General features: G+C 40.9%; 1 pseudogene across 1 annotated transcript; it reads left to right on the top strand.

Moving 5' to 3' along the window:
- Window positions 1–5,724: 5,724 nt before the first annotated feature.
- LOC146812407 (solute carrier family 2, facilitated glucose transporter member 10-like) lies at window positions 5,725–24,036 on the top strand (annotated as a pseudogene). Its single transcript, XR_014965940.1, has 2 exons — window positions 5,725–5,857; window positions 20,338–24,036. The product of XR_014965940.1 is annotated as a solute carrier family 2, facilitated glucose transporter member 10-like (transcript).
- Window positions 24,037–24,564: the final 528 nt, after the last annotated feature.

Consider the following 24,564-nt stretch of genomic DNA (forward strand, 5'->3'; position numbering starts at 1 on the left):
GGTCACTGGAGAGTTAATCATCGCAGTCGGCCGCAGCCGCAGTCCATAAACAAACAAGAAAGGTTTCATATTTTTAAGGAACGAAAAACAGCAAACACACAAGGCAGAGGAAATTAATAGCAGTAGCATGTGCCCCTCGTTTCGAGGGAGTAAACCAACCCGGGTAGACAGAGGGGGAGGGGGGCAAGGCCGAAGAAACAAATTCGCATGTCGCAGGAGCATACAGGAATGCGCGGGCTAGGGAGACAGAGCGGCATCTATCTCACGCGTCTGAGGCGGGGCGCATATACCTCCACGATAGGAGTTCCAGGGACCCCACACCTTGATCCACTTCCCAGGCTTGCCTCTCGCCACATACACCGTTTTCTCTCTGAACATACACCAGTCCATGTGTTCTTTCCACTCGGAGACCGTGGGTGGCCTCTGGGAGCCCCACAATTGTGCAATGTCACGCTTCGCTACCATATAGCCCAGAGTCACCCATTGCGTCTGCGTCACATTGTAATCAGTCGGCTCCCAGACATTCAACAAACATCTTCGTGCCTCCGGCAACAAGGCAACATGCGTGACTTCTTCTAACACCGCATGCACTCTGCACCAAAACCGAGTCACCTCCGGACACTCCCACAGGATATGGAGGAAACTCCCCAGTAGTCCACAGCCTCGCTTACACAAACCATCCACCGAATACCCCATACGCATCAAACCAGGCCCCGTGACGTACACTCTATGGAGTATCTTAAGCTGGACGAACTGCAATCGGGCCGGGATAGCCACCTCTTTCGGGGAGGCCACCGCTGACACCCAATCCTCGTCGTCCAGTTCTAAACCGTCGGCAATCCATGTCTCCCGCAATGAGGCCAGCAAACCCATCCGATCATTAATAAGCTTCTTATAAATCAGCGAAATGGTGCTATCCGGCACATAGCCGTCCAATACCCTGTCTTCCAACGGGGAATGCTCCGGAATAGCCGCCACGTCCGAAAACACGGAACACAAGGCATGATGAACCTGAGCATACCGATAGTATTCCCTATCATTCAACTGATATTCAGTTTTCAGCATGTCGAACGTCTTAAATTTCCCTTTCGACCAGAGATCCCTTACCGTGCTGATACCAATCGTATCCCACTTCTCAAAGCCTTTCGTAGTATACAGATAACCTAAACGCTGGGATGCGTACAATGGCGTAGCCCGAGTCAAGCGATCCCTCCACCCCATCGCCGCATTTGCTGCATGCCACACCTGTACCGTGACCCGCGTCGGGCCCGTCAACCGCGCACAGGCTGCTTTTGATCACGTAAATCGCAACAGACTTTGGCTTCAACTGGCCAGCTGGGGCATACCCCAGGCTTTGCGAAATCTGCTAATCAATCTGCATACTCAGACCTGGGTTCAAGTAAAGTTGGGGGATGGGTCAACTCTATCAAGAAAGATACCAACAACGAAAGGCCTCAAGTAAGGCTCTGTGCTGGCCCCGACCCTATTTGATCTGTTTCTTGCAGACCTTATACCGCTACTAAGTGCCAGCAATTCACATTCTCCGGGGGTCGGGAACCTAGTACTACCACGTCTACTTTATGCAGATGACCTAGTTTTGATAAGCCAAACAAAGGTGGGTTTACAGCATCTTCCTAAAACTACATTTGATTACTCCGAGACAAATAATCTGAATATCAACTTGTAGAAAACCCAAACCATGACAATCAAAAAGAATTCAAAGAAACACCTGTCTGGTTTTGGGGTAAGACCCGCAATAGAGTATAAATACTTAGGAGTGATTATCGACAAAGGTAGGCATTTCGCAGTCCAAAGGGACACAATCAAAAGGAAAGGGAACAGCCCTGGCCGCCTCGATGAGAAATCTTAACTCTAAACTGAACGGCCCCCGCACTTGCCCCACTAGTTGAAGTAATACGGGCACAACTCCTACCTACATTAACTTACGGGAGTGAGGCACAGAGGGGAAGGGACTCCAAGCTCCAGGATGGTGTGGTCGCAAAAGTGTATACAATAATACTTGGTCTACCAACAAGAGTCTCTCCAGCACAGATTAGGCTGAAGCCCGGTGTTCAGAAACAGACCCTTGCAAGACAAGGTGAGACAGTCATCTTTTGGGACAAAGTACCAAAATCAAAACCAGGAACCCTAAATTGGTACTTGTGGTTAGATCTACAACAGAAAAAATCATCACCAGCGGTAAAATACTTACTGGCAAGTCTGACCACTCTGGATCTCATCGAGCTTTGGGAAACCCCTATTAGTCACTGCCTTCTTAAAAAAATAAAAAAGAAAACAGTAAAGTGTCAATCCTGGATTGAGGACAAATCAGCCCTATCCAGAAGGTCGAACGGCTGGATGACCTTGAGCAACTACTCCTCCCCTGCCGTTCAAAAATACCTAGCCCTGGGGTTTGCTAAATCCACTAAAATCCGATTCCTAAAGTACCGACTTGGCCTGCTACCATGCACAAAGCACTTTTCGCACTGGCTGAAAAACCAATTTGATTCCACCTGCCGCTTGTGCTGTACAGCGCAAGAAGAAATGCTGCCCTTTCTCTGTATGTGTAAAGAACTGACACAGGAACTGAAACAGCTTTTAAAGCCACTTTTCAATCAGAGAGGTGTGCGCACACGGAGGCAAGTGGTGCTGGTGTACCGCACCGCTTGCCTCCAGCAGCTGAACTGCCGCCTGGTAAAAGTTTTGAGACAGGTGGAGAAGAGAATGCCACAATATCGACAGGCAGATCTACGGCCACCAACTTTCGATAGAACAATATTATAGCCAAAAGGAAAAAAGTTGGACGCTGCTAAACAAATGTTCATTTCATCAACATATTGCGCAGACCAACTGGCTTGCACTGATTTTAACTGATGTTTAGTAAATAGTTTTTACATTCTTTTCAAAAAATTTAATTTATAATGGAAATGTTATGAAATATTCTGATGCAATTGTTTTAAGTAACTGTGCTAATAAGTACTTGACTCTGACTCTGTCTCTTGCTTAAAGGCCACCAGTGAATGATATCACAATAGCTCTCAAAGCCCAAGTAGACTTCATCAAAGGAACATTCTAGAACGCCTATTGTTGGTCATTGGAATGCAGGATTGAGTAAAGAGAAGTGCTTTTCGCTAGACCAAATGGTCCTTTAAATAGCTTCCAAGGAAATCCAGCTCAGCATCACTCAGCATTAGCAACTCAGAGCCAGGATTTGTGGGTATTGAAAATACAGTTGTATTCTTGTGATACAACTGTTACAAATAGAATGAGTTACAGATCTTCTGCAAGGTCATACTTGTCATTAAAAATCCAGATAAGATATGAATATGGAAACCACAAGTACCATGGATTGGATATTCGGACATCTCTTCATATAGACATTTAAGGTGTGTAGAAGAAAGTTGCAGAAAATGGGAGCAGATGCACAGGCTGAGGAAGATGCAGAGTTTGGCAAAAGTCTGATGTTGTGCCCCCATAACCTAAATCACCTGGAAGAGATCACTGAAGCTATTGTGAAAAACATAAAATTTGGTCTGTGAAACAGTTTCTGCAGATGTTTATCCACAGCGATATATATCTGGAGACGATAGTGGGTATGCACAAATGTTTGTCAAAAGATCTCTTGAGTATTGACCTATGAACATCTAGCCCTGCATTAACTGTGCCCTCTGGGGGTAGGTGATATTTAGCATACATTGGTCACTGTGTTTACCTGTTGTTGCTCCACCCCTTTGATGGATAGACCCAGTCATATCCATGATAGCCAGAAATGAATTAAACTCTAGTCCTGACGCTCATTGCTTCCTTTTGCAGCTGGATAGAAGCACTGCTACCATGAGCCCAGCAGTAATTATACAGTCAACTCAAATGAAGCACTTTATTGTTTAGGCTTACTAATTATTATCTGTGTGAATGCTTTTATTACTATTTTATTACTTTGCTGTTCCTTTTGTGTTTAGAATCTGATAAGACAGCAGGATGTTTTATACCAGTGAGCTAGGTGATGGCTTATGCCATGTTCTGTACTTTATGAGTTCCTGTCTCTGGCCAATACTGTTGTGAATTCCTTTTGCGGTGTCCTTTATCTGACTGCTGGTACAGCATAACAGATCGTGTGCATTTGAAACTGTTCTGTATTAAATTTGTCGAAAGCTTCAATATTACACATATGAATTCATAAGCATACAATTCTTCATAACATGTTGATTTTGGGCTCAATTTCACCAATGGTTCCTAAATAACCTTTGATCAGTAGGAAAACCAGCGTGTATCGTGTATAACTGGAAGCACTTGTAATACATTTTAATATCCTTCCTTCCTTTTGTTTGTTTGTTTGTTTATTTTCCTCACTTTCTTCTTTGCTTTCTTTCCTAGTTTCTTTCTTTCTTTTGTTCTTTTTCTCACTTTCTTCCTTTCTTGCATTCTTTCTTCTATCTTGCTTTCCTTGTTTCGTTCTTCATTCAGTCTGTCTTTACTTTTTGCTTTCATTCCTTCTTCATTCTTTCTTGTTTTGTTTTTCTTTAATTCCTTATTTCCTTCTTTCTTATTTCATGCTTTGGTTCTCTCCATCTTTCCTTCTTTCTTGCTTTCTTTCTTTTAACTTCTTTCTTGCTTTCATTTCTTCTTCCTTGATTTCATTACTTCTTTCCTTCCTTCTCTCTTTTCTTTCTTTCAATTTTATTTCTCCCTTTCTTTCCAGCTTTCATTCATTCCTTCTTTCTTATTTTCATTCCTTCTTTCTTGCTTTCTTTCTTCCTATCTTTTTTCTTTCCTTCCTTTTCTCTGTCTCTCTTTCTATCCTCCATTCTTTCTTTCTTGCCTTCCTTTCCTTCTTTCTTGCCTACCTTATTTTGTGCCTTTACTCTTTCTTGCCTACTTTTTTACTTCTTACTTTCCACCTTTCGTTCGTTCTTTGTTACCTTCCTTCCTTCTTTTCCTCTTTGCTTTTTCCTTCTTCCTTCTTTCATGCTTTCTTACTCAAAGGCAAGAGGGTGTCAGCCAATGGCACAACGCTTGTTTTTTTAGGTCTGTGTTAGCCAAGACCTTTTGATTTTACTAAAATATTGTGTATGACTTAGTTATGTATTGGAATTTTCCGTAACACTTCATCCATTTGTCTGTGTTCGTGTCATTCCCATTTTTCTCTAACCCACTCAAGTATGCATAAACTAGCAACATGTCACCCCACTTCAGCCATTGGCTGACTTCACTATGACTATGCGGCCCTTTCACTAGGAGTACATCTACACACAATATAGTTCCCTTCAGTATCGGGGAGTACTATTCTAATATAAGTTAAAAAAAATCAGATTGACAAACAGCAGCTTTCTAAACAAAAACGTTTTTCAAAAGTTGCAACAAAATAAAACAAGAATTGCCAAATGGCTGGCAGACGACACCAGACCTATTCCATTTGCCAATACTTGTTTAATCAGCCCCCTCCAAGCTCATGTCAGATCAGCTTCTCTAATGAAAGGGTGTGCCACTCTATTCAGCGTTCCTTCTTTTTTCAGTCTGGTTGAAGTATCGCAACATTTGCACAAAAGTCCCCTGCTGCTCTTGCTGTAGCGTTTTTGTAAAAGGGATTTGTTTTAAAAGCAAAAATGTGCCACAACCTGTCAGACAAGAAACTTCTGATGTCACTGTGCATACCATACCTATCTTGCAACTTGTGAACCAAAACTTCAATGTTGGTTTGTTTCATATATCAGACTTGGAGGATCAAGCGTATCTATGCAAAAACCAGTCAGCGATTCCTAACAATTTTTTGTGCAACTTTCGGTCGGTACTTTTATTCTTCATCGAATTATCGAAATCGGCTTAGAACAAGACATCATTACGTCACTGAATAAAATGGGTGAGTGATTTCTTTTGTTCATTTCAAGTTCATAGCTAAGTTTTAATTGCATTAAAATTCACCAGATTACAATTTAATATCTGACTATGGAATTCTAGCTGCACTTGTTCAGACAACTTAACTTTGATGAAATGGGGTCAATCATATTACATTATTATGTGTGCTGGTGACCTTTTTCAACTCATGCAATTCTTGGAAGAGAGGTCTCAGAGCATGGGTGTTGAATTCTTGTCTGCTGGCAAAGGTCTAGAGATAGACAAGGTTGAATATGAGCAAGCCCTGTAAATGGTCCACTTTGGCCAAAGGTTAACATTTTGGGAACACAGTCCTGCAAGATGGCTGTATGTCTAGAAAAGACTTATCTAATGTTTTATTTGTTATCAAAATTCCCTGGGAATGTATTGGTTCCTTCAATCCACCTTGTAACAGTATCTGTCATCAAAAATGAACTCTAATGGGTTAATCAAGATACTTCAGACGATTTTGTTGCTGGAAGGTATTGCCTTGATTTGTGGGAAATTAAGATATTTGCCACAATTCATTTGTTCCATCTGATTAGTGTTCCTTTATCTTTTAGTTTTTCTATTCCAGTATTGTAGAGTAATTGTTGAAGGCTTCTTTGCCTCTAAGTTTCTCTTCTCTTGCTGACTCCAGTTCTCCTTCTGCAGCGAAAGTTGTTTTTTGGAACTTATTAATGCAGCTTATGCGTTAGAGTTGTCATGTTCATTTCTCTTTCTAAATTGAATCTGAAAATTTCGCGAACCTGGGAGGTGCATACACTACACTGTACATGTGTTGTATTCTCAGTATTGGTGATGGATAGATGGGAGTGAGCACCTTTAGATGAGAAGCATCAGTAGTTCTCTTTATGAGCGCAAAGCAAAAGAGACTAACTTTCAGGTGCATTAGATACAGGATGTTTGTATGTAAGTACATGCATGAAGTTGTTATACATTCAATTCACTGCTAAAAAGGTCCAAACACTTAAAAATCTGAACTAATTTTGTCCAATTTCAAATCCTCCACTAATCATAAAAATATGCTTTTCATTGTTTCTGAGCAGTGCTGACCTTTGTAGTGAGAAATCCCTTAATGAAACAAAGCACCTTTTGAATTTCAGCGCCAAAGTTGGACAGACTTACATCTCTTAAAGCCTGGTAGGGGGTGCTGGTGGTGTATGACAGAATGCAGTTTGCAAATGTCAGTTGGCTATGAGGTGACTTAAGGACCATGAATCATGGCATCCTTCTGCAGAGCCTCATATTGGCTTGTAAATGTTTGTCCAGAAATGACTTGGAGAGCTGAGCTGATCAGGAAAAAAATAGCAGGATAGTCTGCAGCAATAGGCTCTCTACAATGTACGGCATACGAAGGAGTCACATGCCCCTTCCATTTTGTTTCCCACATATATTTATTTATTTATTCAATGTTTTCTATAGCACGATGATCCAGTGGGTTAAAAGGGAAAAGTTGAAATGGTTTATCTGGTAAATTCGTGTGAGCCAAAATCAAAAAATTCAGTACGAACTCCATTTCTCCAAAGAGGAAAAGTCAATTATTTCAATAATCAGTCACCTATATTAGAACGAAGTTTCACAATGTCAGTACTCAGGAAAGGGAGGCTAGAGAGAGCAGTACAATTACATACTACACAGAATGGTGTTGAGGCCAACCCCTTGGCCAAGGTGCTGGAAGGGTCCCCTGGTAAAGATCAGGTGACAAAGACTTCAGGATAGGTTTCAGGACAGGATTCAGGACAGGATAGATGACCTCTTCTAGTTTTGACGCCTGCTTTGCACCCCTCTCTGACACTATCTTCCTCCTCGGTTCTTCCGCGATCTTCTTCTAATTATTTGCCTTATTTCCCTCCTTGATTCTCCCGTGATGTTCTCCTAATTAATTGGCTTAAATTCTAAGCTTGCAAATCGATTCTTCTTCAGCATTCGTTCAGCTCTCGGACAACATCCCAGTCTCTCAGCATCTTGGTATCAGTGCGATCACTGTTCTAACTAAACTACCTCAATTATAGCTTTCTAATAAATGTACCACCCATTAATGTTTCAACTTTATGAAACTCCTAATTCTGATTGGACAGGCAAGGGGGGATGATCATCACACCATGCTAAGTTTTAATAATTTTCTTTGGTTCTTTGTTTAATGTTCCCGCCCCTTAATTCATATTCCCAAGCTTTATTTCCCACCCATATTCACATCTTTATCAAACAAAAGTATACATATAATATTAATTTCTATTCAACATTCAGGATGTCCAGCAGGTTCCCAGGCCATGTAACAATGATGGCCTTGGACGAGTTTCAAAAACGACATCATGGCTTCCCGGCTTGTTATTACTGCGCCTGCGTGAAAGTCACGTGTGGCATGGACTTCTGTCTCACTCGGAGGCCCAAATATGAACTAATAAAGAGGTCAAAAAGAAACATAATAATTTCAAAATAAAATGATTTCACTGTATACCACCTATCTCTACTCTAATCCCATTTACTTATAAAAGCTCTCCTGACATTAGCACTTAGTAAATAGCTTGATTTAGTTTCAGCAAAGCAGATGCTTACCATGTGAACTTTCAAGCGGCCATTTTTAGAGCGACTGCCCTGGTGCAGAAATTTCCCTCCAAGCAAAGACTCATACTGCGTAGATGCAGTTGACGCATGCACAGAACAGTTTCCCGCGTTAGCAGCCATTCGAAATTTCACTCGGGGTACTTGTTAGTAAAACACGTAAGCAAGCTTCATCTTTACTAAAATACGTAATGTGGTGCATATCCATTACACAATACTCTATTATTACAGTGTTACGAGTTATATGAGAGGATTGCATCCGAGCAAGTCTCTTTATACGAGTCCTTGCTCCATCAATCCCCTCTCTGATGGCATTTGTGCCATCACAAAATTACCCATCACCAAACCAGATGCCAACTTTAGCACATCTCGATTCCCTTTCCGGTCTTTTTATTTCCTTCTTCGTTTTTATCTTATAAATTTTTCATCTTTTTATATAGTCCGCCATTCATTTCTTCTAACTGGATTTCTTCATACTTTCTTTTCTTTCCCTTTTCATTCACTTCATATCTCTTTCTCTTTCTACAACATTTGCACCATGTCATTATTGCTAAGACTAATATTATTATTCCAAGTAAAGGTAGAATTATTTGGCCTACAAAACCTTTGCCTATATTAGCAAACCAAGTCCCTATTGAGGTAATACTATTTGTTAATTTCTTCCATACACTATCAACTTCCAGTGGTTTCAAATCTTCTTCCAGTTTCGAAATATTTTTTAATGTATCCTCCAATTTCTACACTTTTATCTGGAATATAAGTGCAACAATGTTGCGCTTTCAGCATTTTACAGACTCTGCCTTCTTTTGCCAATAGTATATCAAGAGCAAGTCGATTTTGTTAAACCATTGTTCTAATTGCAACCATTTCGGTATTGATCATTAAGAACCCTCCAGCAGTATCAGTCGATAGACGATCAACTACTGTGGATAATTGACAAATGTTTCATCAATTCAGAATGACTCCCACTGAAGGTACCAATGCACTAAATATATTGCCTACTATTTCTGAAAAACGCTCTTTTTCTAAGGGTTAGTTTGTTTGCGTTTTCACTGCTTCCAGTGATTCTTTTCACATGATAGACTATAGGGAATCGTTTCCAAAATAGCAACTCCTGTACCAACGTGCAGGTAGCCTAAAATAAGCTTTATTCCCACACACATAATAAACTCCAGGAAATACAGGATCTGTTCCCCCTTTTAGTCCCCATCCTCCAATTATCAAAAAGTTATGTTCAAATTCACTGGAACCAATAAATACATTGTTATAGTCAATCTTAAATCTATGGAGGCAGATCTTCCCTTTCTTTTCAAAATCTAGGGACATCGCAGCATGAGTCTTGCCAGCATTGAGGAATCTGAGGTTTCTTTTCAGAAGCCTTTCTTTCGAAGTCCTGTCTCCTCTCCTCCATTGAATTAAAAAAAAAAAAATTCTTCTTCGTGTAATGAACATGTTAGATTGTTTTTGTGTGCTTCTGCTATATCTATTGTTTTCATAGTTAAGAAATATTCACCCATAAACTGTGCATCTTTAGTACTAAGAACTGGATTCATACTCTTGTGAATAGAAACCTCTGAAAATATCACATCTACATTTGAATAATAATACTGTAATTTTCCTGTTCTATAAAATATGCTAGTTAATATACTATATGAAATATCATATGTTAATGGTAAATGGCGATAGCTGACACCTTCTGCTACTGATGCTGGTAATTTCATACATACATAACAATCACTAATCTCCATGGTGTCTACGTACTGAGCTAATAGCTTTGTGAATACATTTAAAGCAGTGTCATTATTTGTCATAGTGTGATGTTCATCTATCTCATCTTATGCTTCTGATTCTACTCTATTTCCTTTTACGTTAGCCACCCTTTCATTAGTATCTGTGTTATTTTTCTTTTGTGTCACCATTAAATAAGGGATCGCTATGGTTAATACTAACCAGAAAATAATTACTAAAAATATACTACAAATACATATTCTACAACACTTCTTTATACAATTTTGTTTTGGTCTTCCAGTAACCCTATCATCAGCCATTTTAATTTAAGAAGATTCCTCTTGTTTTCTTTGCTCTATTTTTATCAATGAATTTTTATTTAATTGATCTTCAAGGGGGTCTCACTTCTCCTTCGTCAATCTGTTCAACAATTATTTCTTCGTCACTTTCTTCATTCAAATCTAGATTCTCAAATTCTTCAAGAATCACATAGGTCCATTCAGGACCTTTGAACTTATTGTTCAAAATTTGAAGTTTATTTTTGTTATGTTGTGGCACAATTTAATTATCTTTGTCTCCAGAGTCCCTCTCTATCTGTCCTTGTGCAGGGCTTATTGTTGTGACCTTATCTGCCTGAACGTGTTCTTCTTCTTCTATCTGGTCCTGTTCAGGTCTTATTTCGACTTGTTCTTCTTCTTCCTGAACGTGTTCTTCTTTTCCTAACTGGTCCTGCTCAGGTCTTACTGCACTTTGCTTTTCTGCAACCTGCACGTGTTCTTCTAGACCTATCTGTCCCTCCTCAGATCCATGAATATGTTGGTTCACCTCTGTATGAGTATATTTTTCTCTCCTTGTCTGGTCCTGCTCAGGGTCTCCAACAGTTTTATTCACCCTTTCCTGAGCTTGTTCTTCTACACCTGTATGATCCTCTCTAGTTTCTTGCCTTTCTAATTTGGTTCTACTTCTCGTTTTAATAATCACCTCAGGTATGTCGACCACTGGTATCCAGTCTTCTTGACTTGTGCTCGGTTGTTCTTGATCAGCTGCTTCAGAATCTGTTATTCTAGATTCTTCAGCTGTATAACCTTCAGCGGCCTCAACTGATTGTGTCAGTTGTGGTTCCCTTTTCCCAGGAGCTGGTAATCTGTTGGTATGACTGGCATGAATACAGTTAGGCAAACCTGCACATATCACTGCTGTTGTTGTGACCAGTATGACCTGTCGCGGCTCATCCCACCCGGGTGCTAGGCACAACTCTCTGGTGTGATTCTTCCCTACCACCCAGTCTCTGGGATTTAGCTCATGTGCTTGATCTGGCTGCTTGGCAACTGTGTCTTCTCCAACCTGGTGAGAGACAGAACGCACTTTGTCAGCCAACCCTTTACAATAATCTAGTACCAGATCATCAGTTATACTCAACAGTTTGTGTCCTGGTGTAAATGATAATCTCATTGCTCTTCCCATGAGAATTTCATGGGGACTCAATCCTGTGTTTCTATCAGGAATGTTTCTGAGTCCCATCAGAACAAGAGGTAATGCATCTGGCCAACACAGTGATGTGGATGCACATACTTTTGCCAGTCTTGATTTGATTGTGCCATTCATTTGTTCTACGACTCCAGAAGCCTCTGGGCGATATGCACAGTGCAATTTTTGTTCAATTTTAAATGCTTCACAGATTAACCAAATTATTTCATTATTAAAGTGAGATCCTTTATCAGATTCCACAGTTACAGGAAAACCAAAGAGCGGAATTAGCTCCCTCAACAGAAGTCTGGCAACTGTTATGCTGTCATTTCTTGTAGTAGGGTATGCCTCCACCCACCGTGAAAACAAACAAACTATGACAAGGACGTATTTCAATCCCCTGCATGGTGGTAATTGAATAAAATCTATCTGCAACCTCACAAATGGTCCTTCTGCTTTTCCAATTAATCCCCAAATGACCACTGTTTTCCTGCCTGGGTTTATTTGTTGACAAGTTAAACATCTCTGGCAAAGATTTTCTGCGACAGCCCTAAATCTCGGATTATACCAGTCCTGTCTAAAGAGCCTGATCATGGCGTCCTGCCTATGTGTGTGTCTCCATGATACATTCAGGCCATTTGAGAGAGCAAACAATTTGGCATCACTGGTCTGCCATCTTGGTAAATCCACACATCATCCTCTGTTCTCCTTTGACATCCTGTTTTTATCCACTCCTCCTTTTCACTCACTTTCACCTCATCCTGTAATTGTCTACCTTCATCCCATGTTTCTAGTGCTGAGAGTAGCACAAGTTGGCATCTGATTCCACTTGTTTCAATTTTCCTGTTCAGTGCCATTTTATTTCTGGCACAATACTGGGCAACCTGGTCAGCATATCGATTACCAGCTACCACATAGTCATTTCCTGACTGATGTGCAGCACACTTGACCACTGCCACTCCTTTTGGCAATTGTATTGCTTCCAACAGTTCTTTCACAAATGTTCCATTTTTAATAGGGGATCCTGAAGAAGTCATGAAATCTCTCTGCATTCAGAGCTGGCCAAAGTCATGCGCAACCCCGTAACCATACTGGCTATCAGTGTAAATGGTTACTTTCCAATTCTCCCCAATTTTGCATGCTTTAATCAAAGCTATCAATTCGGCTACTTGTGCAGACTTGACTCCTGGTAAATAGGATGCTTCGACTATTCCAGCCAATGTGCATACAGCATAAGCGGCACTTAATCCTCCTTCCTCATGTCTCATACATGAGCCATCTACAAATAGCTCATCACCAGTTTCTTTCAGACGTTCTTCCTGTACATCTGGACGGGGCTTGGTACATAACTCAGTGACATCCAGACAGTCATGCTCACCTTCATCTCTTACTTCTTCCCCACGTACATCTGGTAATAAAGTAGCAGGGTTTTATATAGTACACCTGACCACTGTCAAGTTTTCTACTCCCAAAATGATTCTTTCGTACTTAGTCATCGGACTAGGGGTAAGGTACTGTGTTTGTGTTCTAGTCAAAAGAATGTCCACTGAATGTGGAACTAATACCTTTACAGGATGTCACATCACAATGGACTCACTTTGTTCAAGACTCATACAAGTAGCAGCTACTGCTTTTTAACAGCCAGGTAATGCTGACGCTACAGGGTCCAAGGTACCAGAAAAGTACGCTACTGGACGTCTCATCAAACCATGTTGTTGGGTTAACATTGAAAGGGCACAATTTTCTCTTTCACAACAGAATAGTGCAAATTCTTTTGTATAGTCTGGCATACCTAGAGCTGGAGCTTCACACAAACAATTTCGTAATTTCACAAAAGCTTCCATGCTTTCATCATCCCAAACTACTGGGTCCTTTGCCCGTTTCCGTGTCATCTGTAATAGTGGTTTAGCTAATAAAGAAAAACCTACAATCCACTGCCTACAATACCCCACTACACCAAGAAACATTCTGAATTCTCTCTGGGTTTGTGGTAACTGCATTTTTTTATTATCTTTATTCTTTCAGGGGTCACATTTCTCACTCCTCTTTCTATTTGATGTCCCAAATATTTGACTCCAGTTCGACAAAATTGTAATTTCTCTGGAGACACTTTGTGTCCTCCATCAGCCAAATGATTTAACAAGGCAATTGAATCAGTAACACAAACATCTTGCGACTTTGATAAAATGAGCAAGTCATTTATATATTGGACCAGAACTGAATTTCTGGGTATCACTAGTGTTTCTAGACACTTTTTCAAAATGTTATTGAAAATTGAAGGACTTTCTGAATACCCTTGAGGAACTCGATTCCATACTAAAATACGGTCCTCAAACTTAAATGAAAAGAGTTACTGACTGTCTGGGTGTAAAGGAATAGAGAAAATTGCTTGGCATAACTCAATTACAGTAAACCATCCTGCATTCCATGGTATTTGATACAGAATCACTGCTGGATTTGGCACTACTGGGCAACAAGGCACCACAATCTTATTAATCTTTCTCAAATCTTGCACTATCCGGTATTTTCCGCTAGGCTTTTTAATGCCAATTATAGGTGAATTACAAGGACTGTTAATTATTTCCTTTAAAATGCCTTGTTTAATCATTCGATCAAGTTCTGCTGCAACACCTGCTTTAACTTCAGGGCTTATTTTGTATTGCCTAGTATTTGGGTAGACTGCACCTTCTTTTACAGTCACCTTTAAATTTGTCATTAACCCTACTTCTTTTCCTGTGAAATCCCACACCTCTGGATTCACAGTTGTTTTTAATTCATCTGGTAAATCATCTTTTGTCATCATTGAATACATCTCGTCTACTTCTGTGCCTTGTTTTGCCAGCATTATTTTATAGACACCGTCTTCATCAGGGGTCTGAATCGCAACACCATCTGGTGTGCAATAAATTGTACAGTTCATTTTGCAGACTCTTCCTAGCAAGTTTACTGGACTAGAGTCGCACACCACAAATTTGCGTATTTCTCCGAAATTGCCGATGCGCATCTCCATGGGTTCTGTTATTGGGGTTCTAATCTGTTTGTTTGAAACGCCTACTACTTGGATGGCTTCTCCCGAGAGGAGTAGGTTTGGGATGTCTGCTGTTCTCACAGTAGAACGGGTAGCACCAGTGTCCAACAAAAAGGTAATATCTTTTCCTTCTACCTTCTCAATATATGGACCTGACTGATCTACTGGTAAGGATGCACCAAGTACGCACTTCTCTTCCTCCCCCCTCAGGCACCATCCTTGATCTTCCTCACGCAAAAAAAAACTGTGAAGTTACAGAATTTTTCTTACCACTTCCTCCTGGAAATCCGGTGTCCGCACTGTACTTTGCTCTGTTTACAAAATTTGGCATGGGGCAGGTGGTAACTGACTCTGTTGACTAATAACCTACTGCGATTGACTCATTATCACCTCATTCTGCGTCTGTGGATTCAAAGTTTGATTTGGGCCATTATACTGAATATTTTTACACTCGTTTTTCCAATGTCCCAATTTTCCACACCCATGACAAGGAAATTTCTTCTTTGCTTCCTCTCAACTCATTCGCCCCCTTGGTTTTCCCCCATTATTATCATTCTGACCCTGTCCTTTCACTTGATCATCATTCTGACTATTTAATTTAAGCTCTTGATGTTCTGCCAATTTCACTTCTGCCCACATCACCTTTTCTTCCAACTTTTACGTCTATTTTCAATATCATCTCCGCAATACTTGAAATATTTTAGAATCTCATTGATAGGTTTTCCCTGCCAGCACAACATGTGTTGTTGAATCATTTGGGAAATTTCTAGTCTTAAACCAGACACAAACCGATACACAAAATGACCCATATTTTTATCTGTAATGTTCTCAAATCCACTATACTGCTTGAATACCTGTAATAGGCATTCATAATAATCATGTACAGACTCATTTATGTCTTGGATTGTTCTAGCTATCTTTACCCAATCTGTTTCTTTTGGTGGAATTTTCCCTTTCAAGAAAGTGATCACCTGGTGATATTTCTTCATTACCTCTTCTGAAGGGGCTCCTGTTTTTCCATCTCTTGGGTAATCATCGCTAGGCCAATGAACTGTGATTTTACATTCTGTCCATTAATCAGCAGGCACCACTATATCAAATAGACTATCCAAATCTTTCAACAAAACTTTAGAAACCTTCACAAACCTTTCAACCTGCCTGTACCATTCAACTGGTTTTTCTCCTAACTTTGGAAAATCATTAGTAAATGACAAAATATATTGTTGAGTCCATGGAACATGTACATATCCCCTCCTGGAACTTCTCTCATTGGGCACAATCTCTCTGTTTTTCCTGATTCTTTCAGCAAGAATTCAGATGTTATTCGATTTGACTGTGCTTCCTCCTTTTTCCTCATCCACCTAGCTTTCCATTTGTCTAAGTCTCCCCACTTTTGTAAGATGGCCATTAACTCCTTAATTTGCAGTTTTCTTCCAGGCAAATTCATATTTTCCAAATCCTTATCAGTAAATTCTGCTCTATATGGTTTCTGTAATACTTTAGTTCTCCCTATTACATTTCCCATTTTGGAGGCAAGATCGGTCAATTTCTCATGAAATATTTTTGTATTTCTAGTGATGTTTCTATAAATGAACAGTAAATTTCCTTCACTGTAAGCATTTAGTCTATCTAGACCCACGTTTCCAGCTATCATTTCTTCCAATTCCACTTTTAATTTGTAAATATCTCAAATCTTTGGTTGTTGGTTCGGTTTGTCTATTCCCTGTGCCCATCTCTCTAATTCTTCCGGGGATACTATTGTGGCACTTTTGGTTCCTGTAGATGTTTCTAATCGTATTTCTTTTGAACAGCTAGGTGTAACTCTTCTCGGGGTTTCATTTATCTGTCCTCTTATCGGCAAATCCATTAATGAAATTACCGAATTCTTACGAAATAATACTGGTTTCAGTAGAAAATCCTCCATTCCTCTTGAGGGTCTAGTGCCTCCGGACAGCGTAATTTCATGAGCTAGGTAATGTGGAGTTTTGTGGTGTATTGCCTTGTGTGTCATGCATGCAATTGTTAGTTCTATTCTTGCTTCGCATGGTAGCCAGTTGAGCGCTTTCAGATGTGGAGTGATGTGGTCTTATTTTTTTGTTCCCGTTATAAGTCTGGTTGCTGCATTGAGACAGGCTTTTAGGGGAGTTGTTGAGATCTTACGTAGTCCTTATAGAGTTGCGCATCCATATTCAATTCTTGATATGACCAGTGCCTGTACTGCCATTTTCAGATCCCCTGGGTTCGATGAGTGGCTTCAGTTTTCGGAGGTAACGCAGATGAAAACAAGTGTTTTTGCCATTGTGTTGATGAGTGCTCGCATGTTTAGATCTTGGTGTGATACCAAGGGATTTGGTTGAATCAACTATCGTCGGTGTACCGTTTAGTGCTGTGATCAACTTGGTCCATTCTTTAATCTTGGTTGAACTTCTAGGAGGGAGGATCAAAAGGAATTCGTTTTCTGTGATTTGAGCTTAAGATGATTGTCAGCTAGCCATTCAACAGTTTTCTTGTGTGCTTAGTTCATAGTTTTGATCTCTTCCGGAGATGCTATCTTCATATACAGCTGGGTGTCGTCCGCGTACATGTGAAAGGAAATTTTAGCCTTGTGCAATACCTCAGTTAATGGTTCTGCTTAAAGGTTGAATAGTGAAGGGGATAGATTGATCCTTGTGGAACCCCAATTTGAATCGGAGATGGTGGGGATAGCTTGTTGTCTGCCAGGAATCTTTGTGATCTGTTCTCTAGGAAGGAGTAGAACCATTTCAGTACAGTTCCCGATAAGCCCATCCTATTTTCCAGGGGTTCTAATAATATGGGATGGTTTACTGAGTCAAATGCAGATGATAGGTCCAGAAGGATCAGGAGGCAGGTTTCATTTTGGTCGAGGGCTAGCAGAGCATCATCTACTATGTGTAGGATTGCTTTTTCTGTACTGTGGCTTGGTCTGAACCCTGATTGGCAGTCATTTAGTAGTTCAAATTCAGTAATGTATTTACTTAGTTGATTGTGCGCACATTTTTCTAGTACTTTGGCTAGTAGGGGAATGGTTGTTACAGGACGAAAGTTGTTTGGGTCAGATGGGTTCTCCGTAGGTTTCTTTAGGAGAGGGATGACCTGACCTGTTCTTAGGCAGTCTCCAATTGATCCTTGGGCAAGCAATTCAATAATTATCTCAGTCCAGTAGAGAATGACCATGTGGTTGCAGGAGGGCCAGCATTTTGATGGCAGAGGGTCATTGTAATGATTATTTGGTTTCAGAGACAGTAATATTTTGGTAATGTCATGCTGATCATATAGTTTGAAGGTTGACCACTGAACATTATTTTGGGGCATTATTTGTGTCGGTAGGGCATTGTTCCTCCCTTGATCACTCCTTAGGATGCATCATCTGAGGTTATTGAGTGCTGTAATCTGCATGTTTTGATTTATGCAGCTAGTACCCTGCTTTATTGGCATTCATACTGAGGGAAGATGCTCTATCATCCGCTAGCAGGCAGCCAGTAGGCACCATATAGGATCTAAATGGATGGAAAACTAATTTTCTGATCCTGAATGGAAGACTCAAAGCTCCTCAAATGTTTCCCTACATTGCATCTAGATCTCTGGACACTGCTTTGACACATTTTAGCTTACTGAAGAATTAGTTGGCATTGTAATTTCAGTAAATAAACAAGTCTACAATCAAGAATTATAAGAAACAGCACATTACCTTAACCTCAAAAATAGCTGGAGACTCACAAGAACATTGGTGGAATGAAAAATTGAAGATTGTGATGCCGCATTTCTTGGATTTATGAAACCGATATTGAAGATAGCAATATTGAAATGTGGGCAAAGATACCGCTTCAATACTTCATGAGCTAGGACACAGTGGCTATCAATACAATGAAGGGTTGAGGCTTCAAACGTAACTCACATCCAAAGGTCTTCTTGGAGAAATAACAACAAAACAACCCTCATGGAAATTAGCAAGGAACTGCTCAGAGTGAGGAAGATGGCCTTGGCCATTCCTGAGCAATGGTTCTGCTTCGTCTCTCTGCAGCCTTTGACACTGTGATCCGCAATGCACTACTTTACGGACCTGATGAAGAAGTGACATTGGTTGGACTGGCACTGAAGTGCATGTGAAACTTGCCTCACTTATCTTCCCTTTAATCAACAGCACAATTCACCTACACTGACCATATTCTAAATAAATAAAGTTAAGGAGGCCTTACTTAGGTATTGAACAGGGCTCAAATGTATTTGACATCCTTTTTTTTATTCTGGCATCTTTTATCGTTTGTGCATTGAAAAAATTCCTCATCTGATTTGGCTTTTCTCTCTTAGTAATTATTTATTTTATGTCATCTCTGCTCTTTTTCACAGACTTCTCTTTACTAAGCAAAATCTTTATGACAGCACTTCTAATGATACATGCAAATTTAGTTTTTAACCAATGCATTTCAAAGTTACATGCACTCCTTCATCAGGGCAATTACCTCCATCAATCATTTGACACCATATGAATGAAGTACACAATTATTCTAAATCTGTACTCCTAAGAGTTGCATGATACCAACATAAACCAGGTACTCCTTAAAGTTCAAGAGGGCTTGGGGGTGCTCCTCAAATTTTGCCTTGTCTAACGCATGTTCAGACATGAATGCAGGAATCCCTTTGCTGCTGCTAGTGATCAAAGACCCCACAGGCCTGTGAATTCTTTGCCCCTCTCTTGGATGTCCAGCTAGCCTAGTCATCGGACCCACACCGATACAAAATCTCCTGAAAATCAAATGGTCTAGGACTATCATATCGTCTCTTTGATCCCTTCACTGGATCGTCATCAATCAGCCATCCGATTTAAAAACTCTGCTGAAAGACTAGCTGATGAATCTCTACAAGGCAACCTGCTGTCTATGTGATTACTATAGTTGTGTCCAAAAGTAGATCTAAGAGGATAGGATCCAGCCAGATGTTACGACTGATCGCTGATTATGTATACCTTAATTACATTACATTGAATATATATGTACGATATAGGGATTCCCAGTAATTGTAGAAAAGGTGCTACTCTTCTGGATGTATGTTGAACACCTCTTCTCTGGGGAGCTTCTACCCTTTCCACTGAGCATACTAATAGTTTCACCCTCTTGAAATCTGCTGTCCTCAAATCATGTAAGGTAGAAGAAGATCCCTGCCCCAGCCAGGCGTAGAACTTTCGAACCACCCTCTCTGCACCTCCTGTCAGTTTTACGGCAAAAGCAACTTTATAAAGTTCTGAAGGGCACCAACACCTACCTGTTCCTCCCAGCTTACTAACCATTAACCCATAACTTTCCACTCTAGTGTAAAGGAGCCTTTCAGTGAATGATGTCACAATAGTCCACACAGAACAACCCGGCATTATTAAAGGGACATTACAAAACCCTTTTGTTGATGATTGTTCATGTGTCAAGGGTAAGAGGACAAGCTTTCTTTTCTTTTCATTAAATGGCCTCTTTAATATATTTGCTCTACGACTCATTCTGCCTTTCCTCCTCATAAAAGCAATCAAAAGCAGTGACGTGAGGGTTATGGAAAAATGTAAGTAAATGAAAATCAATTAATAATTTGGAAATCTGATGACAGCTGATGACTTTTAAAGCTATTACAAAATTAATTTTGTAACCTGCTCTCCTTTTTAAATTGTCTTTTAGATCCTGAAGTGCGATTGATGTTGTCCATTGCCATGTATCTGCTCGTTACCTGGATCTGTTTATACGGGTGTGTGGTGGTTGGAGGAAGCTGGCCTCTGTTTCAGATAAACAACACCTACCTCCTGTTTGTGATAGGAAAGATCCTCGCAACTGCTTTGTTAATTGAAAATGGCCTGGTATGGTTTGGTGAAAGATTTGTCTTTAGTCGTCTGTTGGAAATTGTGATTTGTTTGCTCCTTGTCCGCATCATGTTATATGGGATATGGATAATTCGAGGCGCTCCGTCGCTGAATGAGAGAGAGGAGTTGTGGCTAGACGACATCCTCTTACCTGCTGCAGCAATTGAATTGGCCGTGGCAGGCCCTTCTGGAATGTTCAGCCCTCATCCTCAGTTGCTCATGATCATGCGTTTTCTCCTTGGGCTCTCCTTGATGCGCTGTGGTGAGATCATTCGATACGTCCTGCGCCAGCCTCAGATAAACGTCCACCTCCGGGTGCTCCTACAAAAGATCCTAAACTGTGCTTTTTTAATGGCCATTCTCAGTACACGGATTTGTGTAAGAATCATCACTAATCTTCCTGCTAGTAGAACCACAATGCCTACCATCAAAATGGTGCTTTTTGGGGGAAGCCTGCTTGTTATTTTGTTTGCACCATTCTTATGGCATGTGCCTCAGGCGTCATTGTAGAGTTTGCCATATCTATCTCATGCACGTCATGCTGTATCTCTGTCTTTGAGAAGGTGAGTCCTCATCAACGAGGCGTGCTGGGGTCACATAATGAGACTGGCATTATGATGATTGATATTTTACACGCATGCATTGAAATTATTTCTTATGTGATGTAAAGGAAGGCTGGAAGTATGTTTGTATTGGCTATCGTGGCAACCCCTACTCAGTTTTTCAGTATTCTGTTTCTCCAATCTCATCCACCAAAATGAAACATGCTGCACAAAGATAGCCATGAGGGCCTTATTCCATTAGAGAACACTGAAGAAACCGAAAAACCTAACCCTGAACTCAATTGTGAACGCCAATGTTCATGCATTGACCTCTGCCATTCTAGGAACAACATGAGGATGAGAACTTTGGTTGACTTTGGTCTAGTCATCGTTCAGCAGCTAACTGGTCAGCCCAATGCCCTTTACTGCTATGAATCAGGGATATTTAGCTCCATGGGCTTCCAACCATTTTGCCCCCATTGGGCTTGGTGTGGATAAAGCTCTTTCCACATTGGTAGCCAAGGGCTGTGCTGAGAAAGCTGGAGGAAGAGTCCTGCTGCTTGCAGTTTGTGCTGTGATGTCGATATCAGTCACTGGAATTGGGATAGCAAGACTCAGAATGTTACTGGAGTCCCCCAACAGTTGCATCAGCATCACAAAATCAAACCTTTCACTGTATATGGTGAGTGCTTCTGCCACACTAGTCTCCAGTGACTTCAATTGCGGACCACTACTCACTGTCTGGAGGTCAGGAGAGACTCCATCAATCTGACTGTTGCAGCAACTTGATTTCATGCCCCTAACATAGATTTCATCAGCACTACAAGCTTAAGGTTGCTTACAAACCTTTCTTACGCTCAGAATGTGGGAAACCTCATACAGTCAAAGGAAATAATGCTACAAAGGAAGCCTATGTCGTTCAGTAGCACAGGATTTCATGAATATACCGCTCTGAACTAGACCACTTTATTAAGCATTATGGCAGTTGCGAGTCCGTTTTCAGTTGGATTTGGGCCAAGTAAGTTTAATGATTGCACACCGTGGGCCACATGCATGTAGCTTTTTTTCTGTCGCAAATGGCCTGATTTTGTGAATTGGGCCATTTGTGACCAAAGAAAGCTTTCTCCTATGTACAAACCCTAGTTTATGATTCTATAACCTATTACTGAATCGCAAAATGGGTTTGTGATTTCGTATTAGAAAGTGGTGTGTTAAGGACGTCCGTTCCTAATATCGGCTTCTCCTGGCAAATCCCACAAGCCGTGTTACTCTCCGCATTTTTTGGTTCTCCCAATGAAACCACAACCATCCCACAAATAAAAAAGGGGGTTAAGTGGTGCTTATTCTGATATTTTCCTCACTATCTTAAGTCGGTCAACATGTTTCAGTGCCTTTTATAATGTACATCTGTAGGCTTTCTTCAGGAGCAGAAGACCCCTAAAGTATCACTATCTTTACTATTCACGAGGTGGAAAAAACAAAGCTTAAATGACCTGTCTGTTAGTGTTAGCAACATAGATCTTCTACGGTAATCCATGGGATAAAAGCAGGAAAATAGCATTGTATATTATAGACTGGAATAGCATATGACATAAAGGCTCAGATTCACAAAGGTGTCAGGCAGGCAGCACAGTACCCAAAGAGGCTGCGCTGCGTTGCTAGACAGGGAAAGAGCAGGAGAGCACCATATTTACAGTTTTTCGATGGAACTACGACGATGCCCCTTTGGCGGATACCATAACTGTCTGATCTTACCGCGGAGCCGGAGCAACCTTGGCCGAAGCCCGGTGGAGCTGTCCTATGCAGCTATAGAGGAGTTTGGCCCTGGTTCACCTACCCAGCCGGACATTTGACTTTGTTTTCCTCGTCTCCCCGTTGTGTTTCCTTCCCTCTACCTTTCATTCACCATAAGACATGTGTCTTGGATATGCTACGCTCTAATAACTCATATTATTGTGTAATCTCATGTTTTTCTCCTATGTCTATGCTTGGAACTTGTAATTGAAGTAATTATGTAACCTGCAACTTGCTGATCCTCAAGTAAAGCACTCTGATACCTCCGGGTCTAGCCAGCGCTATATAAAACTTTGCAAATAAAATAAACAGTGATATGGCACTCTCCTCTCCCTAGCGACGGCACTGATTTGTGCTGCCATGCACCAGGCACACTCCTTGGTGCCATAGTGCTAGGGTGGGTGCCTGTGTCTACTATAGGTTTTGTCTTCCTGTAAAAAATCTTATTGCTAGACATTTGTAAACCCTTTTCCTACGTTGTATGTGTGCTATACAGTGCAGCAAACATGCAAAGCAAGGAGAAATGAAAACATTTCTTCTTTTCACACCTGCTTTTCAGCGGCTTTAATTTCTGGCTCTAAACCATGTCTACTAAATTCAGTAGATAGGGTTTGCACCAAAAAGCATTGGTTGTTGCATGGGAATGCCTATGTTACACCCATGTAACACCCTCTTGACACACGGTACTGCAAATCAGCACTTGGCGTTGGTTTGTTAATCCCCAAACAGATTTAGCGTTGGGTGTGTGTTAACAAAGTAACACTAACCCAACGCTAAACCTTTGTGAATCCGGGCCAAAGAGTTATCTGCAGCTCATCTGTCTCCTGGTAACAGAATAGAATATTTCGATAATCCTGTGCGATATGTTCCTTACTTTAATTTCAGATCACAGGCGCCTGTGGGTCTGCTCAATACATTGATGTGGTCCCTTTTCCCTATCCACAGATCTCGGGAAATCAAGATGTGAGGTCGGTCAGGCTTTACCCTAGTTCATGCCTCGGGCTGAATGCTTTGTAAGAGTGAGGGGCCATCCGGTGTCACCAAAAAACACACAATCAAGAGATTCGTACATACTGGAGAGGTGCATGCATTTGATCATTACTTTTTCCCTTGAAAGTAAAAGTACATGCCACGTTAAGAGGTGGTGATTGTGTTATTACATCTAGTGGAATATTTTAATGTTGTACATTGTCACGTGCAGAATGTAGAATCCTATTTGCTTCTCAAAAGCCCCAAGGACACTATTTCTGTCGTTTCAAACATGAAGGTAAAAAACATAGCTACAGTCTAGGCATTACCATTTTTTATCCTTGACAAAGTTGAATGAACCCATAATTTTCTGGGATCTGAAACTATCAATCTGTGAGGGTTTGAAAATACTGCACACTTCCCAGAAATCCTCGAAGGCGTTTCTGGCAGTAGTTTGCTTCCGGGGGAATTTTGAAGCAATAATCGGTAGAAACAATGTTCCTTCCGGGTATTTCTCAAACCTCTGCAAAGTGCATGCCTCAAAATAGCTGCTGGTGATTCTAGCAGCAGCTCTGTGCTCCTGGATGTCTGAGCTCTCTGGTGCACGGCTCGGCAGGTGAGAGGATGGTTGGACCAGGGCAGATCCTGCACTCACCTGCCTCACCTGACATGATGTGACTGACTCCAGCAGACTAAGATTCAGTAGGCTCCGCCTTGACAAGAGACAGACTCTTCCACAGCCA

Source organism: Triturus cristatus, chromosome 7 (assembly GCF_964204655.1).
Source record: "Triturus cristatus chromosome 7, aTriCri1.1, whole genome shotgun sequence".
NCBI lineage: Eukaryota > Metazoa > Chordata > Amphibia > Caudata > Salamandridae > Triturus > Triturus cristatus.